Raw genomic sequence first — 20,570 nt, 5'->3', positions numbered from 1 at the left:
GAGACGGTGGTAGAGTGTAGAGACGGTGGTAGAGTGTAGAGACGGTGGTAGAGTGTAGAGACGGTGGTAGAGTGTAGAGACGGTGGTAGAGTGTAGAGACGGTGGTAGAGTGCCGGACGGAGGTCGAGTGTAGAGACGGTGGTAGAGTGTAGAGACGGTGGTAGAGTGTAGAGACGGTGGTAGAGTGTAGAGACGGTGGTAGAGTGTAGAGACGGTGGTAGAGTGTAGAGACGGTGGTAGAGTGCCGGACTGAGGTCAAGTGTAGAGACGGTGGTAGAGTGTAGAGATGGTGGTAGAGTGTAGAGACGGTGGTAGAGTGCCAGACGGAGGTCGAGTGTAGAGACGGTGGTAGAGTGTAGAGACGGTGGTAGAGTGTAGAGACGGTGGTAGAGTGCCGGACGGAGGTCGAGTGTAGAGATGGTGGTAGAGTGCCGGACGGAGGTCTTAACTCTGCTAACACGACATCGCCCCTACTTAAGAACTCTCCAACCTGCTCCTGTTGCCACTCTGCCCCCCTCCCGCTCACTACCTGTCCTGCACCTCTGCCCCCTCCTCTTTCTGCCCCTCTCTGATGCCTGTCCGCTACCTTTAATCACTTTCCAACCCGTGTGCCCTCCCCGTCCCCTGTCATTTACCTCTGCCCTGTTCCTGCCCTGGCTCCTCATGCCCCGCCCTGTTTCTGCCCTCGCTCCTCGTGCCCTGCTTCTCCCTGCCCCTCGCCTGCCCCCGAGTGCCCGGACCTTTAGCTCAGCGGCGGCGCTCTCTCCACAGCCCAGTGAAGCGCATCCTGTGCCCAGGGCTGTCCCAGACACCAAGGGCCAGGGGGTGTGTGTGAATGGACGCGCACTTGGGGGGCCTTTCACAAACAAAAGTGACACTCGGGAGGGAGAGCGTGTCGGAGTGGGCGGGGGTAAGAAAGGCCAAAATGAGAGTAGAGTCACCAGAGCACAGGCACCCCCCTATCTCCGCAGAGATCACGTTGCTCCCACGCCACCCCTCCAGAGGAAAATACACACATACCAACATGCACCGGGGCTGACCCGCGAGCGGCTACTTTCCAACTCCCCCAGAGTTGGGACCACCAGGGGGGCTTCTTGGGAAAACAAGCATGCCAAATGGGAGGACGTGCCCAAAACAGGCTCTTCAACTGCGAGTAGGCCGCACTCGTGGCCGCCATTTTAGGACCGACACAAGAAGCAAAATAAAACATATAGGATGGGGCCCACTCATCCTCCTAGATTCCTTTTTAACTTAGAATTTCAAAGACACCAGTTTAGCAAACCACGCCGCACACCAAACTTCACATTCACAAAGAACGACAGGAACTAAGGCTATATATAGGCCCATTAAAGGGGCCGCCATTTTGACCACAGGCTGAAATAAAAAAAATAAAACTACGAGACAAGCGACATCTCGCTGGGATCTACCCATCTCGGTGTGCAATTCATTATCTGATGGCTAAATCCTCTCTTCTAGTATACTAATAAGCTCTACCTGTGACCATTTACACTTGCCGATCCCTCCCAAATGCTCACCTGCGGCATTCGCAAAAGGATGCCAGCCGACTGGATAACTTCGCACCCCACGCTACGTAGCGCGCCCTCGATCTCCGGGCCTAAACCGTCGCTGATGGAAGGGGTCAGCGCGAAGTGGGCATCGGGAATCAAACAATTCTCTAGGGTGATCAACACTCCGGAGTACATGCGGTCCCCGATTAATATCCCTTCCGAGCCGAAGCCTATTCCGGCATCTGTAGTGGGAGTTGCCGCCACAGTCGTCATTTTTTCCGAACACCGACCTCTCGTTCTCCGACGGGAAACGTAGGGAGCGGACACGTCCATCCCGGCAACAGAGACGTTAGTAATGCAGAAAATACAGCCCAGCAAAAAAAAAAAAAAAAAAAAAGGAAACGCCCACCTCTGCATGACGGGGAAAAGGGGTGGGGCTTAAAAAAAGAAAAACGCCCACGAATATGCTCCCAGAATGATTGACACATCTCTCCTCCAATGGCTAGCCTCCATTTATGGAGCTAGCCAATGGAAGAGAGAGGCGGGTTAGAGCCCCAGTACTGGAAATCAAAAAATCTCGGCTGCGCGACACTGCTGCGCAGTGAACGCCAGTCGAGACCTAAAAATGCTGGTCTAAGGGAGAGTGCATATTTTTTACACTGGCCAGACTGTGCAAACGTCCGTGCAAAATTAACCAGCACCAGCGCCCCCCACATGTTCGTGATAGATTAGGGCCTCGGTGGTGCAAACAGAAGTGAAATCGCTGGAGCTCCGTCCCACCTCCTACCGGGCCTAGCAAAGAGGCCGTCAGCAACATCAACTTGTCAACACTCTGGCTCTAGCAAGCCTCCCTTCCCAGCGGAGCGCGTGCTCTCTAGGGACAGTGGGCAGAGCATCCTTACTTCCGCCTTCAGTCGATGACTCAGGCCTGCGAATCTGAGAAAAACCAGCACTAGTCAAATCAATTAATGTATTAATGCCACTTGAAGTTCGTTTATTCAGAAAATATGGCAATTAAATTAAACTCAAACCCGTAGGCAGGAGCAATAGGAACAGTCCCGGCTGGGAGGTGGCTTTTGAAACCCTGCCCCATGAGCCCTAGAAAAGAGGCAACAGATGAAAGGCGCTGCATGGGTTGAAGAAAAGAGTCATATTCACAAGGAATAAGATTCTGAAGAGTGTCTCTCTATTAAACATTTTATTAAAGGGGCCTCTTTGTTGGAAAGAATAAGGAAATTCCTAAAATTCCCCACACATGGCTCAAGGGCAGAGTAAATACAATTTAAACAAGCATTTACAATGCAATGGTCTCGGCATCATTAAAGGTAGAGTTATTGGCATTGCTCAGGACTTTTTTTTTTTTTTAAATCATAAATAAATGGCATGGTCATTTACATTGCCAATAGCTTAATCGTTAAATAAATGGCATTGTCATTTACAATGCCAATAGTTACACCCCTACACAGAGCCACCCTCACACAGACAGAGCCACCCACACATAGAGACAAAAAAAAGCTATCCACACAGAGCCACACACACACACACACACACAGAACACATTCCCTTATTGCACATGGGGATGCCTGATATGCCCAGATACAACAGTTGTTTTTGTCACAGGGAATGCATGATTGCCCCCACTACTACTACTAAATCGGTTCTATGGTTGCAAGAAGTGACATGTAATATAGCCCGATCGGTTATGTTATAAAAGTAATCTCTTGAAAATGGCTCAGTGGGACATATTAGTTGTTGCTACTCACGAGATGCGGTAACCCACGAGATGCGGTCTTCACCCATCCCTCGATTGTTGCGACACTAGACCTACGTGTGCCAGAACAACCGACAACTTGTAACACACTGTTTGCTACCTCTTACATTTTGTTTGATTTCGATACTTGCACAAGTGCCACCATTGCCTACGTAACGTTTGTTCTTATGTTTGTGTCTTCCATTTATTGCAGTATTAAACCTCTACGTGTACTTTGTTCGCTTTTGTAACCTGCACACTTGCCACTTTATCGTCCTGTAATGCACCGTTTGCTCACGATTGTCACTTTCGCTTCATGTAATGTAACTTTTGCTTTTGTAATTTGTTCACCAGTAATGTTGTAATGTTCTCATGTTTCAGTTCTGTCCTATTGTGAAGCGCTCTGACACCATCGGGTAAAGTCTGCGCTAATGAAAACGCATAAATAAATAAATACCTCTAACGTGTAGAGGAACCCCTAGAAAATGGCTGCCACCCCCCATGCTAACCGAAACTCCAGAAGCGTCCAGAGTCTAGAGGCTAGTAAGACATCACGAGGCTGGCACCAATCCAGAACAAAATCGCCTCAATGATATGACCGCTCAAAATATATACCCTAAATCCATGTACACACCCCCTCCTTAATCACAGTGAGCAGCCGGCCAGGAGACCCAAGATAGATCTGCAGCAGTCTCTCCCAGATACAGGATGACCGCAACTGCGACCTAACCCTCGGCTTGGAATATTGCGAATAGCGCCGCCGGTACCAACCACCACTCCTGTGTGCCCCCATGACCGGGCGTGCGACGCTCCCCCGTCCAGACCACAACCTTACGGCCACTACACCAATTACACACCGAACCACGTTGCGGCCAGGTCGGTTTCTAGCTGCTTATACGCCCTGCATTAGCGTAATGGAGCGGATAGGTGGACTTGGAAAATTAAGTTCGGCAGATGCAGTCTGGAACCGATGTATGCTCCGCACGTAGTAATTGATAACCGGTTGAGCATAGGACTCTTCTCCCGGCTGTTGTTTTACTGTGCTATCTTTGACATGAGTCTCCACCTCAAGATGCTGCGTGTGGTTGTGGTGCACTGCCTTCCCGCCAGGAATCCCCTCTGCACGCTGGCGGCCCCTCCCTGAAAAAACGGCACAGGTCTAGACATCTAATGATTACACGGAAGTCGGGAACCTGGAACCTGCACTCCTTTCAGGACATTTACACTGTGAACTTCCCTCGACCGTGGAGACTTTGCTACCTGACCGATGACCAGTGGAGCTACCCCGATAGCTATAGAGGAGATGGGCTGTGGATTCCCTCCTCAGCCGTCAGCTACCCAGCCGGACATTGGACAGACCTTCCTTCGTCTCTCCTGTCGTCATCTCGCCCCTTCACCCTTCCCTCTTACCAGCCGAGTACCCGCACATTGGCTAAGCTGGCAACTATAGCCCACCAGATCCATGGGAACTTCTTGCCGAACTACCTTCCCCATACCACTCCTCGCGCTACTCCTCTCCACTTTCCTGCTATTGACCTCTGCCTTCACCTGTCATGGCCCTAGTCCCCACCCTGTTTATCGCCTCGCTCTACTCCTCTCCACTTTCTTGCTGCTGACCTGTGCCTTCACCTTTCCTGACCCGTAGTCCCCACCCTGTCTATCTGCGAATTTTCCCTTGTCATTTGAGATCTAGCTATTTTGTCTGATGTCCGATGGAGCTACCTGGTTTAGCTATAGGGGAGACAGGTCGGGGATTCCCTCCTTGGACGTCACCTACCCAGTCGGTCTTCAGACAGACTTCCTTTCGTCTCTCCTGTCGTCTCTGCCCGCATCCTCCCTCTATTGTTGTCTCTCCTTTTCTCCTCTCTCAATGTATTGAGACGGAACTATTTTGTCTAATGCCCGATGGAGCTACCTGGTTTAGCTATAGGGGTGATGGGGGGTGGTCTCGCTTCTTGGTCATCACCTACCCAGTCGGCCTTTAGACAGACTTCATTTCGTCTCTCCCTTTTGTCTCTTCCCCTATCCCCCCTTTCTCTCCTTCCACGCCCCCTCCCCTCTACGCTCCATTTATTTTGCCCTCAATGCTTTCTTTTATTGTTTTTTCCATTGAGACCGAGCTTTTTGGCCAATGCCCGGTGAAGCTACTTGATAGCTATAGAGGAGATGGGTTTTGGGACTTCCCCTTGACAGTCACCTACCCAGCCGGACTTTGGACAGACTTTCCTTTCGTCTCCCTGCCTTATCTCCCTCCTATCCCTTTTCCCTTACCCCCTTCCCCTCTACATTTCAATTATCTCGTCTTCTATGCTATTGCAATTGTTGGTCTAGCAACTGATGTAAATTGGAACTGATGTAATCTTGTAATGTAATTTTTGTGGAACCTCATGTAAAGCGCTCTAAAACCTCCGGGTCTAGCCAGCGCTATATAATACTCTTAAAATAAAATAAATAAAGCGCCAAAGATATCGGAACGCTATACCGATAAACCTGCATGCTACACGAGGGTCCCCATACCACTCCTCACTAGCCCCGGCGAGCCACTACAACGTTTGGGGCAGGACCAAATGCCACAAAAGCGCTGCTGGGCACACAGGCGTTTTAAACAGTCACCAACACGCCGCACAATACCAAGCTGCTTCCTCTGCCACACACCCCAGGCCAACGGTCTCGCAGGCATCCACGGCCCCCACCCCACAGCCAGGCGATCCGACTCCCACAGACCGAAAGGGAGAGACCCTGGCTGCGGTGCCCAACACTCACCGTAACCCCGACGCCAGACCAAGAACGCGGCGACCCCAGGACGACTAAACAGCGTCCGGGCCTGAACGGCAGTGCAGGAAAGGAGGCAGGTCGGTGCGGGCGACGGTGCTCCCGAAGACAACAACAACAAAAAAAGGCGGCCGCAAACATCTGAAATTTTCAAAATCGGGGGCGTGTTTTTTGCGTTCTGAGTGACGGATGACGTCACAGGTCGAAAGAACGCAAAAAAACACGCCCCGAATCCGAAAAAGACAGGGCTTCCACCGAGTGACGCCCCTCTCCTCCAATGGCTGGCCTCCATTTAGGAAGCCAGCCAATGGAGAAGAGGGGCGGGTTCAAGCCCTCCTAACTCAAAAACATAAAATCTTCGGACTCCGCCCACTGCTACGCAGTGCGTCGGTCCTCGACCTAAAAATACTAACACACCTTAACACAACTCACAAATAAAGGGAATTAAGAAAAATCAAACAAGTTGGAAAGTAAAATAATAATAATGAAAAAAAGAACAAATATGATCGAGTAATCTTTTTCATCTCTAATTTGACAGAAGAGTATAAGATGGGACATGGGAAGAGAACAAGACAAACGAGAAAGGCGTAACGGGCTAATAGAGGAATCAGAATTGCTTGTAAGACTAGGAAAAGTAAGCACACATCTTTAAAAAAAAAATGTTATATATATATATATATATATATATATATATATATATATATATATATCTCCAAAATCACATTGTGCAGCACAGCGAAAGCATGTAGGGCCTAAGGGTTTAGTTAGAAAACGTCAGAATGGCCTCAATTTAGTTAACAGACAAAATTCCCCCCAAAAAGAATAATCTACAAGTGTTTTCCTGAGAAAATAAAATCACACAAAGTGTTCATTCTTTATCTTTCCTCGACATGCTGCATACCTACTCGTTTGTTTTTGTATTTTAAGTAAGGCCTATTCAAAGGAAGAGCAGTGGATTTTCTTCTCCTTGTTTTCATGTGAGGATTGCTCACATCCGACAGAATACCCGCTTGCAGCATGAGGTCATCGCCTATTATTGCTTGTGAGCAACGGACTTGAAAAACCAAAAAAATACAAATAAATGAAGGCATCAGCAAACAAGCATTTGCAGTGCAATAGGTCTCGCTGTTGTGAGAGAGTAAGCTACTGGCATTGTAAATGACAATGCCTTTTATTTATGTGTTGGTTTTCAAAACATAAATAAAAGGCATTGTCATTTACAATGCCAATAGCTTAACCCGTTCGCCGCTGGTGGGATTCCCCCGCTGTGCTGGGGGGCGGGCGCGTACAGCGCCCCCATGCTCATGACTAGGTCAGCTCGTCATGAGCCACGGTGCTCCGGACGAGCTGAGCTTGTCATGACCGCGCCCATTCCAATGGAATGTTCAGCACAGCAGGGGAATCAGCCCAGCGTGCAAGCGTTCCAAGTAACGGGCGCGGTCATGACGAGCTCAGCTCGTCATGAGCACCGGAGCGCCGTGGCTCATGGCGGGCTGACCTCGCCATGAGCGCGCAAGAGGCTAAACTCTCGCAAATGCGAGACCTATTGCATTGCAAATACTTGTTTTAAATACGTACTGACCTTTTAACAGCTATAAAGTTGATTTTACATACTCACAATCTTGAACACAATCAGGGACCGAGGAATACGATCAAAAGGTGACTGCAAAAGAGCACATAAATTAGCTACCTGATGTAACCAAGATTAAAAAACAGGTCTCCTGCTTCACGTTTTCAACTAGACCACACTGGGGTGGCATCAATTGTGAGGGAAAAGCATAACAGTCTACCTTGACAGTGAATATTCCTGTAATGTGTGTCCTTCCCGGATTTGTAATTCAGAATGTATTTACTGTATATTTATATGAAGTGGTAAAGCAGTGATTAGACGTGAAGCCTATTGGTGGGTGCCAGTCCACCCTAATGAATTCCTCTCTTCATTGGGGGTCCTGTCAACACACCCAGTCAACAGATCAGGGTTTAATCCATCACCGTTCTTTAGCCCACTCTGCCACCCCAGTTCAGACATGGCCATATGCATACCAGTCTGACCCTGTGCCTCATGGGAACAGTCCAGCCCGAACTGCTAAGCCATGCCTTTCCTGGACCGGAAACAAACTTCCTAGGACCGGTTTCTAACATTTCCGCCATCTTCAGCCAGGCTTGCTTGAATCCAATGGCAAAGTGAGCAAGGGACTCACGTCTGAGCATACCCTGCCAACTTATGGCGAACAAAGCGGTACAAAAGGGGGTGGTGATGAGCGGAGCATCTGAACCAATCAAACACTCACACCCAGTCAACAGATCTGGGTTTAATCCATCACCGTTCTTTAGCCCACTCTGCCACCCCAGTTCAGACATGGCCATATGAAAATCAGTCTGACCCTGTACCTCATGGGAACAGTCCAGCCCTTACTGCCAAGCCATGCCTTCCCTGGACCGGAAACAAGTTTCTTAGGACCAGTTTCTGGCATTTCAGCCGTCTTCAGCCAGGTTTGCTTGAATCCAGTGGCAAAGTGAGCAAGGGACTCATGTCTGAGCATACCCTGCCAACTTATGTTCACTGGTCTGTTGACTGGGCATGAGTGTTTGATTGGTTCAGATGCTCCGTCCATCACCACCCCCTTTTGTACCGCTTTGTTCGCCATAAGTTGGCAGGGTATGCTCAGACGTGAGTCCCTTGATCCCTTTGCCACTGGATTCAAGCAAGCCTGGCTGAAGACGGCTGAAATGCCAGAAACCGGTCCTAGGAAGCTTGTTTCCGGTCCAGGGAAGGCATGACTTGGCAGTTCGGGCTGGACTGTTCCCATGAGGCACAGAGTCAGACTGATTTGCATATGGCCATGTCTGAACTGGGATGGCAGAGTGGGCTAAAGAACGGTGATGGATTAAACCCAGATCTGTTGACTGGGTGTGCGTGTTTGATTGGTTCAGATGCTCCGTCCATCACCACCCCCTTTTGTACAAACGTGTTATTTACAGCACCCGCTGCCTGTATTCTACCTACTTGCAAGCACTTCAACAAATATTTTCACACAGAGGTTGAGCACCCACCATGTACCCTGTGTCTGCCATTAACAGAAGATTGTTCTTTATTAAATTATGCTTTTCTAACAAAATCCGTGTGGGTAGAAATCAAAAACAGTACCACTGTGTGTGGGATTTATGGCAATGCAGTACATTGTGCTATATAAAAGTAAATGTATAACATCATATTTGATTTACAGTGTTTCAACTATATTGCTGCCTTTCCTAATTGTTGCAAATAACATAGGTTACTATTATTCAAATTTGATACTCCATTTACCAACCTGTGTTGTATGTGAAAATGAACAATCAAACATTTTGGTCAATTTTTTCATGGAAACGTTTTGTTTGAATTGTGGACCAAGTCACGGTCTGCTAACCACAGCCAATCAAAAAGCTTTAGTTTTGCTTTACACTTTTGTGTTGAATAGTTTCCTACCTACCACAAAAATGATTTGCCAGATCTGGTGTGAGAATGGTTGACGATGAAGTAGAGTACCAACTTCGAAAAATATTAGCCATGTGCAGGTCCCAACTACGAAGGAAAACAAACGTAACTCAGGGTGGGTTTCAGCATAAACAAAAGTTTGAAGACTTCGCTACTATGAGGACACATGGTATCTCCCCAATCACAACATAAACGGTTGCTTGCAGCTTTTTTGATGTGTGAAGACAGCAGTATCCCCAAGATCAGGGATATACATTTTACTTATCGATTGTTTTCAAGGATTGATTACATATTGCACCTCATAGATGCACACAGAGCAATAAAAACATATACACGCCAAAGGCTTTTCATACAGTGTGCCAATAAAGTATGATTGATTGTGGAGAAGTTAGGAAGCAACAAGGCACGAGACAGTTAAACGCATGATGGTTACAGAAGGTTAACCTAAAAGCTATAAAAGAAGAGAAGGAACAATATTTCCTCCTCAATAAGGGTTCAGTGACGTTCTCTGTGGTTACGTGGAAGAGATTCAAACCCTTGTTTGCAGGCAGGGCAATTGGATTTATAGCCAAACTTAAGAAACGGAGAAGAATGAAGAACTTAAAAATGATGGCTTCTACATTCTAGCTTTAGAATTTACACGCCTGCATTCTGCTAGCAAGTCAATATAGAGATAAAGCTGCAGCAATTAAACAGAATTAACAAGACACAGCTATGCCACGCAATTGTTAATTAGCCCTCAGCAAAGCCCAAAAATCATGACTTGCACACTGGGATAGAATATATGAACAGGGGGACAAGGCAGGCAAACCGATTTATCAGTTGAGCGAAAGAGAACAGATCTAGAGAGGCATTCAGTAATAAGGGCGACGGTGGATCAGAGCTTACAAGCCCATAGGCAACTGCAAAGGAATTTGCCAATTTCCATGAGACGTTATGCGAATCAAGCCCAGAAACAGAGACCTCACATTTGGACAGTTACATAACAAAAATTCCAATTAAACACACCATAAGAGGTCAATTGTGACACCCTGAATCTAGAAATTACCTTGGGCGAAATTAAAGAGGTAACTGAACAATTAGAATCAGGGAAAACCCCAAGGCCAACGGCATCACTATGATGGGCAATTTACATGACTTTTACAAGCCAAATGCTTTGGTCCTGGCCCCATACTTTTTGAATATGTTCACAGGTGCAAGTGGTAGAAATCCTAGGAAGGATACTAGTGAAGCAGGAATTACATTCACACTCAGAACTGTCAGACCAATTGACAGGTGTGATTCTAATCACCCGACGTTCCTTCTAAACACGGAGACTAAAACCAAGGTACTGGCTAATCAGATAACAGTCAGAGGCACCACACAGGAAATATTTATTTGCATTAATTAATGGGGTCTCCAACCTTTTCTGCAGTGAGAGCTACTTCTGATCAGTAAAAATAATTGTGAGCTACTGAAGACTAAACAATGTGTCCATTGTTAACAGACACTCCCACGTCCAGCTTCACTGACTATAAGCATAATGTCCATATAGTCAGATACTATGGTGCAAACAAAATACTTTGACTAGGGGCACTATGGCAGGGCTGCCACGTGTGTCAATGATAACGTGGTCTTTGGGGGCCGTATGAACATGAGAGCGTACGAATGGGATATTATTTGTATGGGTGACTGACAGCCAGTGTCATATGTACTTGCAGCACAGGACATGCGTTTTGCCATATGTGGCACCATTACATGTATACCACAAATGTGCGTTTTTTTTTTAATGGGCAAAATTAAGTGAAAAACAAAGTTCCGCAAAGATGTTCATTATAGGGAACATTTTTCTGCACTTCAAATTTCTGTCATTTCACAAAATGGCTGTATTTTTCAGTTATACTTATGGTACAGTGTCTACTGGCCACATGGAGCAAGAGGCCTGCTGTTTGTAAAGCAACACTTTGAAATAGGAAAAAATAAAAATGAAAAGTTAACTTAATCATTAAGATAACTTTCCATTTACATTTTCTCCCATTTAAAAGCATTTAGAAACATCATTTTGTTCACAGCTCCAATATTGAGTTGACAAGGACTTTTATTTGAGTTAAATACCTCAGTAATTCAATTATTCACGTCCGAGCCCCAGCCTGGGTCATAAATCGGACTGAGCACATCTAAGTTGCTCTACTACACATAACCACTATCTCACGTTCTGGTAAACAATATCCTCTCTCCACTTATTGCAATTCAACAAGGTCCCCAACTAGGTTGCCCCTTGCCACTTTACTGTCTATCAATAACAATTGAATGACTGGCCACAATGTTTAGTACAGTTTGAGAAATAATGGGATTCAACTGGGAAAAGGGTATTAAGGATAAAGTATAGCTATATGTGGAGGACCTGTGTCAGGGAGTGCCAGAACGGGGATTGAAAGCCGCAACCCAGGGGGCTTGGCGTTTATGCAGAACATAAAAAGGGTCCAGTCACGAAGGGGTTAACAGACTCCTTGCGCCTTCTCCTCTGCAGGATGACGCGGATGAGGAGGACCAATCCCCGCTAGGAGAGGCGGAGAAAAGCAGCCTCTCGCGTGATGTCATGACAAACGCGGAAGCCAGTGAGGAAGGGGAGGAAGGAGCCGAAGACGCCGCGGGAGCCAAGCAAGAAGACGCTGCGGAAGCCAAGCAGGAAGAAGCCGGGTTGAAGAGGTATCCTGTCAAAGAAGAGGGAATCCCGAGGTCCGAACACACAGCCGACGCAGCCTCGGAGGAGCCGGAGACGTGGAGCGAAGACTGGTGGATGCCCCCGGGAGACACGAGCTTGCCGCCGTAACTCAGGGAGAGTTACGGCTTTGGCGGTGAGTACACTGTTAAACAATGGTTATACAGGACCACACAAAGGAGCAAAATAGAAAGGGAACCGACCTCACTTAGGTAGGTTAGGAAGGCCCTCACTCACCACCTGGTGATGACATGCTTCATCATTGGGCCCCACTAAAGAGGCCGAGTGCCTCTTTAGTGTGCTTCGACGCCAGATCTACTGCGGAGCAGGATTGGTGAGTTAAGGCGTGCAGTGAAAGTAAAATAAATGGTGGTGAAGGGTATATAAAAATGTCTAAGTGTAACCAAAAAAATGATTTATCATATGGTCACTTAGGGCATATATTTAAAATTATGTGTTGGAAAAGTAGACCACAATTAATTGTGTGGTTATTTCCAAGAGTTATCGTCAGTCAACATGTTTCTGCCTATAAAACGGTGTAAAGTTACCAGGCATTCATCAGGACTATAGGAGTGTTCTAGACCCTGGTGGTATGGACGCGCTAAGGCCCACCCTTACCTAGGGGCGTGAAAGTGAAAAAAGGTGAAAAAAGTGCAAAAAGGAAGAAAAAATATCTTCCTAGTAACTCCTGGTTTAGGAGGCTTCTAAACATTAGGTTTCTGCACCTGTAGAAGAAAATGACGAAGACATACATATAAAACAAGACAAACAATTAACGGTTGGTCTTAATCATACTGGTAGGTCTGAGGTGCTCCATACATGGTGGGTGGACAGTGAGCGGCGCCATAACTGTACGTTTAACACCACCTCTGTCCGCGGGGTAATACGCACTAGTCACTGGGACGTGCGCGGTGCCAAGAGTGAAATAAATAATATGGTGACAATGGGTATTTAAAAAGGAAAACAATTTCCTGATAGCGATCAATGAATCACATATTGTAAGGCGATCGCTAGATGCACAAAGTTAAAATGTCTCACTTTAAAGGTGTAGCGAGGGGACACCATGGGTCACGGGAGGGGGGTGGAAGCGTATTTGGCACACCCTTTTAAAGGAGAAAAACAAGCAAAGAATCAGAAACAAACTGACACACAGTGAACGGTACTTAGCTTCGTGATATGTCGCCACGATGAGGGGCGCCCAGTTCTCGTAATACACTTACGCCCTTGACGCTAGGCACCCGTTGTGTACCTGCGAGAACCCTCTGACCGGACCCAGACGATGGAGAGCGGGGCCGGAGGAGCTGATTATATATGATGGTAGGCTAGGAGCTTGTGGCTCTTGGGGTCGGGGCCTGCCGATGAGGGGGCGGAGCCAAAGAAGGTCGGCCTACCAGAGCAGGGATCACGAGGTGACGTGGTTAGTCACATGGCCCGCGTCACCGGCCGTGGGCTATGTTGACGTTTCCAAGGAAACCCGACCTGGTCCGGGTGATTGAGAATGGAAAACATTATTACGTGCGGAATGCAGAGCATCGCGCAGGTAATTGGGCGTGGTTGCTGACTCACGCGTATATACAGTGGAGAGTCCCGTAAGTTATGTACTAGAGCCCCTGGGGAGACAGACACTAATAATTGGGCATACATGAGGGGGAGCAAAGTAAAAAAAGGTAGAAGCCCAGAAGGTTGTGATTAATTAGTTAGGGCTAGCCGATCCGAATCTCATGGATCTGAATCTCGGGTCAATACAACGGGTCAGCAGGGAGTTACAAGAGGCCCCACATGTTTGAGTAAAGCCATAAATGATGACACGCTGGGTCATAATGGAGGGCGAAATGTCAAGCGCAGGGAACCCCCCACGGTGAGGTCCGCAGTGGGGTAGAACACTGACAGGGGACTGCGGGGAAAAGGGAGGGGGGAGCAAGGAGCACTCGTTGAATGGAACCTCTGCCGGTGGGTCTCGGCAGTAACCCCGGCGCGTATGGTCCGACTTGGACAACTGCTTTTATTATTTTTGTTGTTGTCTGTCAGAACTGAATGCACTGATTGACCTGTCGTGCACTGTTTAGAAGATTTTAGGTTGGTTTATGCATCCTGGAAAAGGGGTTATTCACAGTCCAGGCCAAATCTTACCGGGGCTTTTCACCTACTGTGTCCCAATATTTTCGAAGCTGATAGTTCAGGAAGGAGCTTGTCCTTTCTTTCTTTACTTTATTTTTTTTTTACCACTTCCATTTTCCTTTTTGACCCTGACACGCCCCTCCCTCTCTTGTCTCACCGTTGTGCCCTTTGTACAGCACGGATATCACGAAGATAAGGTGAATGGTAAAACAGAACAGTGTGAATAAACAGACTACTCACCGCTGTTTCTTATTCTTCCTTTTGAGTATCCCGGGAAACCACCATCAGCCGGAAGGAGTTCGCCATCTAGAAGGAAAACCCTGAGAACCACTACAACTTAACCATCCCACCTCTGTTGCACCCTATTTGGACTACTACATTTGTTTATTCTGAACAATACCTGTCTCCCAGCATCTATCCTCACCCTTATCAAGTCACCTATAGAATTTTGTCAGAACCTCCAATAAAACTTTTGTCACCATTTTTCAGCCTCCTAGCTTTCATTTCCGACCCTCCCTCCAACAACCTGTTAATGTACCTAAAACACAAATGGCTCAGGGCATTTTGCATTTTTTTCTGGCCTTGGAATTAACGGAGATAAATCCAATTTCTACCCTAAAGGAAGAAACACACTTCGGGGTGGAGAGGAGGATAGACTTGGTCACTCACTCTTCAATAAGAGTACACATGGTAGGGATTCAATACCTGGAAGTACATTTTTCTAAGTCGCTCCAGGAAAAGGAACATTAACCTGCTACTTGAAAAACTCAAAAAAAGATATCCTGTGCTGGATGCCGCTATCCCTATTGTAGGAAGCTGGCTCTGTATATAGTATTACTGCTAGGTGGTTGTACCATACACCGTGTCCAAGGTTCCCCAAAAATGTACAGGGCTCAATGTAAAACCCAAAGTTCTCTATTAGTGGTAGTGTGGGAGAGCAGCCTTAAGCCTAACACAGAGGAGTGTTAGACATTTATTGCACAACATGGGCCAATATTGGACACAACTCAGGAAGGAGATCCAGACCAATTTTAGAAAAATATATTTTGGATTTTAAGACCAAGATCTTTGCAAAAATGTAAGTACGTTTTTAAATAGAACTACTTTTCACTTTGAAATATCGAAACTTTTCTGAACAGTTCAATGTTACCCTAGGTGGAAAACAATATTGCGGTTAAACAGGTAAGCAACACACTTACAATTCCAGTCTTCAGGACCAAAGGTCAGCAAGGTGCAAGGGTCAGGTGAGTACCAAAACTGCACTACCAGGGGCACAGTGGCTGCTGGGTGCAGAGGTCTCAATCAGAGTTCGGGGTAATGCTTTTTAATGGAGACTGGGGGTGTCTGGAGCCACACTGCTTGCAAGTAGATTGGGTGCTGGGGCCAAGCTTTGGGGGTTAGCATAAGCACAGGGAGAGCAACAAACCAGCACCAAACAAACGCCACCAGCAGCACAGGAGCGGCCAGGTGCAAAGTGCAAAATCAGCGTCTGGCGCCCAATGCTGTTCTATTCGGTTTCTTCTTTTGGCAGACAGGCTGCAGGCATTGCACCGGAGGTTGCAGGAGGGAGACCAACGACAGCCGAGATAAGTCGTAGGGGCACAGTCAGCTTAGTTCACCAAGGTCCAGGAGCTTCGGGTGCAGGGGTGCCTTTCAACATCGGAGTCTTCTTTCCGGAGCCGGTCACGGCCAGGGAAGAGCCTCTGGATTCACACTGCAGGCGCTGCCATGGAGATCAGAAGAGGTCAGCCAATGATGGACACAAGGTCAGAATCGGTTTGGAGACTTCACAGCACAGGTGAGCCACTCAGACTGGAGCCGTGAGTGTCAGGTGCAGAGTGGGCAGGATAGGTGGATCTGCCTGGATCCAGGGTCTTTGGAGTCTGTTTCTTTTGGACAGGCCTACTATCCACTGGAGATTGGTATCTTTTTCGAAGGCAGTAGTCCTCCCAGGGTTTCAGAGGTCGATGGCTGCAAGACAGGTCGTAGGTTCGTAGAAGCTGGAGACTGTACTGTAGTGCTGGGGTCAAAGCAGTCGTCGTCTTCAGTCTCCTCTGCAGGGATGTCTTGTTTCTTCTTAGGTCATTGCAGATATTGTTTCCAGGTCTACAGGGACACCTAAATACTACATTGAGGAGGCGTTTTAGGGGAGTAGTAGGTAGAGCCAATGGGCACCTTACCTAGGTGCGTACACCCACTATTATGCCACCCTCCTGTGGGAGGGAGGATAGACCTTGCCCTGATAGGAGGAGTACCCTCATCTTCAAGATGGAGGGGACTGAAAAGTGTGCTTAACTTCACCTCCTCCACCTGAGTTTGCCTGCCCAAAGTGTAAATTGGGGGCTGCCCTCTGCTGCTAACAGCAGAGGCTGGGTGGGGTTGCATAAATGCGGTCTGCTTTTGAAGCTTCTCTTCGTGCACTGGCCCATCCTGGGGGAGGAGGTGTGACACCTCTGCCCAAGATGTGCATGGTTTCTGGTCCCAGAGAGCAGAGGCTCTCCACCCAAGGGCCCAGAAACAGGTCTGTGTGTGGCAGACTGCCTAAAGCTAGTCAGAGCCCACACCAGGGTCAACAGATTTTCAGGGGGCTCCTCTGAGGGGCCCTCCGAGTACATGGTACAATAAATCCCACACTGCCATCAGGGTGGATTTGCTGAGAAGAGTAGTTTGATACCAAACACTCCAGTGTTTAGGGGAGCCAGCATGGTGCTGTGAAACTTTAGTTGTCGAGTTTCCAGCCCATGTACGCTCTATGGCTTCACTGGCACTTACAATATTTAGGAATATACCCTAATATTGTAGGGGCATATCTGATCATGCAGATCTGCCCTCGTCTGTGGTATAGTGCATCCTTCCTTAGGGCTGTGAGGCCTGCTAAAGGGGTGACTTACCTATACCTTCAGACAGTGCTAGCTAGTATGGCACCCAGGCAGAAGGTCATGTCAACTTTGTTGTTTTTCCTCTCACAGGGGCCTAAAAGTTGTAAATTTAATTTAATTTAATTAAAGGCAGAGACATGTCCCAGTTAGTGGGGGGAAGGGTCCCAGGAGACCCTCTTTAGCTCCCAGGCCCTAGGTTCCCAGGGTACCACTTACAGGGGGTAGACACACCAAATGGGGATATGTTATTATGGAAGAACACTGGTACTGGGACCCTGAACAGCAGGGACCCAGTACTCTAAAGTCAAAGTTGCATCAAAAGCCAGGCAAAAAGTGGGGTGTACTGCAACAGAACCTCATTTCCTCACACCTATCAGAATACTTTACGTAACGCAAAACATCTCACATAAAATCCCGAAATCTTTTTCACATAACTTGTGTTTATTATTAGGTCTGCCTTATGGTATAATAAAAACCCCAAGGGTCAGTATGGAAAAATGTTGTAAATTGCAGTAAGATACTGTGCTGGGCTTGGTGGATTTCACTCAAGAGAACAAAGGTCCTGAACTCATACGAATATGGTTAAGAGTAATAAGCATAGACTTAAATAAGAACTATGTTTTCTATCCAATGTCCAGCCGGACAGAGGAGATTTTTATTTTTAAGATAAACTAAGAATTCAAATGATTAAAGGGAACACAAATCACAAACTGGGCACAAGCCTGTACCAAGTATGGAAGGGGTGAAGACAATACATGGGGAAAATGACAGGCAAACAGAGTGGAGCGAAAGGATGCTTACAAAACAATGCAAATCTTGTGTAAGCTAAACCTAACAGTAACTGCAATAATTAATACAAGAGAGAAAATGCAGTACTGTTAACACAGTCGACGTGACGTTTCGATCCCTATCTCCAATTATATACTGGGATCATCTTCAGGACTATATACATTACTATTGCCTGAGTTTTTTGGCCTGCGGGAATAAACAGGAAGAATGGAAGGAAGGGGGGGAAAAGACAATTAAATTACACTAACATTGCAAATTTTCATGAAGCATGTCACACATTTTAGAGCATTTTAAGATAGGTGACTCGGTGCTCTGGAGACGCCGTTCCCAGTGACATATTATCAGACAGTAAAGATTGCACGGTGCCGTGGGGGTGACTGGACGTTGAGCAGTGAGTTTGGGCCGTGAGCCAAATGACTCCTGAATGAGTGTTGGCGTGACTGTGCTCTTTTTTATTATGTGAAGTGCCTATGTGGACAGTTGGCGTGTATAAAAGCTTGTAACCTACGGGTGAATATGGTGCCGTGTAGGGAATTAATCGTGCTGGGGGATGGCGCCTGGCTATAGGGGAGAGATGCAACGGCACAATTAATTCCCTACACGGCACCATATTCACCCGTAGGTTACAAGCTTTTATACACGCCAACTGTCCACATAGGCACTTCACATAATAAAAAAGAGCACAGTCACGCCAACACTCATTCAGGAGTCATTTGGCTCACGGCCCAAACTCACTGCTCAACGTCCAGTCACCCCCACGGCACCGTGCAATCTTTACTGTCTGATAATATGTCACTGGGAACGGCGTCTCCAGAGCACCGAGTCACCTATCTTAAAATGTTTAAAATGCTCTAAAATGCGTGACATGCTTCATGAAAATTTGAAATGTTAGTGTAATTAAATTGTCTTTTCCCCCCCTTCCTTCCATTCTTCCTGTTTATTCCCGCAGGCCAAAAAACTCAGGCAATAGTAATGTATATAGTCCTGAAGATGATCCCAGTATATAATTGGAGATAGGGATCGAAACGTCACGTCGACTGTGTTAACCGTACTGCATTTTCTCTCTTGTATTAATTATTGCAGTTACTGTTAGGTTTAGCTTACACAAGATTTGCATTGTTTTGTAAGCATCCTTTCGCTCCACTCTGTTTGCCTGTCATTTTTTTTTTTTTGCAGAGTTTTATATAGCACGAACTAGACCCGAACCGAATGAGGTATCAGAGCGCTTTACATATTTTTCCAGTTACGTTACATTTTTACGTTTTTCCAGTTACTTTCATTTTAGGCACGGGGAGATTAAGTGATTTGCCCAGAATCACAGGAGGTTTTGGCGTCGTTACCGAGACTCGAACCAAGTTCCCCAGGTCCGAGGTCGAGCGCCTTAGCCGTTAGGCCAACCCCTCTCCCCTTTTCCCCATGTATTGTCTTCACCCCTTCCATACTTGGTACAGGCTTGTGCCCAGTTTGTGATTTGTGTTCCCTTTAATCATTTGAATTCTTAGTTTATCTTAAAAATAAAAATCTCCTCTGTCCGGCTGGACATTGGATAGAAAACATAGTTCTTATTTAAGTCTATGCTTATTACTCTTAACCATATTCGTATGAGTTCAGGACCTTTGTTCTCTTGAATGATCATTACTACCCGAGGTCCTCAAACTACCTAAACGGGTCCCCTTGTTGTTCATAACACATTGGTGGATTTCACGGCATACTAATGTGCAGTGCATGGAAAAGTAACAATTGACTGGATGCTTAATATCAGATTGACCTAGCATATGTTAGAAGAAGATGGGCACTGGGGTGTAAATGACAAATCTATTTGTATAGGGGCGATGATTACCTTTGGATTCCATTCCAGGTGTGAAAACAGTTTTTGGTATATGGAGGGAGATGCTCGAGGAAATGGATGGCATAACAAACTAACACATCAAACCTAATAGTGGGCTGCAACATGGTTACCTGAAGTCTAGACACTAGAGGGATTTTTGGGCTGGAACACACTCTGCTATCAATGTTGAGGAATATGATAACCAATCCAATCACAAACACATTTATTTCCCAACAGGAGATATTCAGGTTATTTCAATCCCAATTCTTCAGCATCACCAACTTGCACATACACGGACATCATAGCTGAATTCTCTCGAGACTTCCCAAATTCTATCCTCTAGAGGCAAAAACCACTACATTCCCCTTCCCGGCATGAAAATAACACGAAAATACACCACACTAGTCATTCACACCTCGGATACATTACAAAACAGATTGAGAAGCAGATTTTGGTGCGATTAAGATTGACAACTGGCAATTCACTTTAATGTCTCCTTGAGAAATTGTAATCTCAGCAGGATTTAGAAAAGCGTATTGGAATCAAGAATGCATCTAAAAACATGATCGCATCTGGAGATAATGCTCGGAGTACGATGAAGAGGAAAAGGGCTCCTCACTCCTCTGAGAAGTGAAACAAAAGAACTGTTACAAATCTGGACTAGATCTCTTAACCAAATATTTGAGAGGATTTGCTAATTTATAGATATAGCGTCCCATTGTATGGTCATTTGTGTTATAACTCTGCCTT

At 46.6% G+C, this 20,570-nt stretch overlaps 1 protein-coding gene across 1 annotated transcript in view; it reads right to left on the bottom strand.

The window, feature by feature from the left end:
* The window catches only part of LOC144798989 (serine/threonine-protein kinase 31-like), a 36,790-nt gene that overhangs the window by 14,384 nt on the left and 1,836 nt on the right, over positions 1–20,570 (bottom strand). The window lies entirely within an intron of this gene.

The sequence above is a fragment of the Lissotriton helveticus genome, chromosome 12 (genome assembly GCF_964261635.1).
Source record: "Lissotriton helveticus chromosome 12, aLisHel1.1, whole genome shotgun sequence".
NCBI lineage: Eukaryota > Metazoa > Chordata > Amphibia > Caudata > Salamandridae > Lissotriton > Lissotriton helveticus.
The sequence above is the reverse complement of the archived record's forward strand: the minus strand, read 5'-3'. Positions and strand labels throughout refer to the sequence as shown.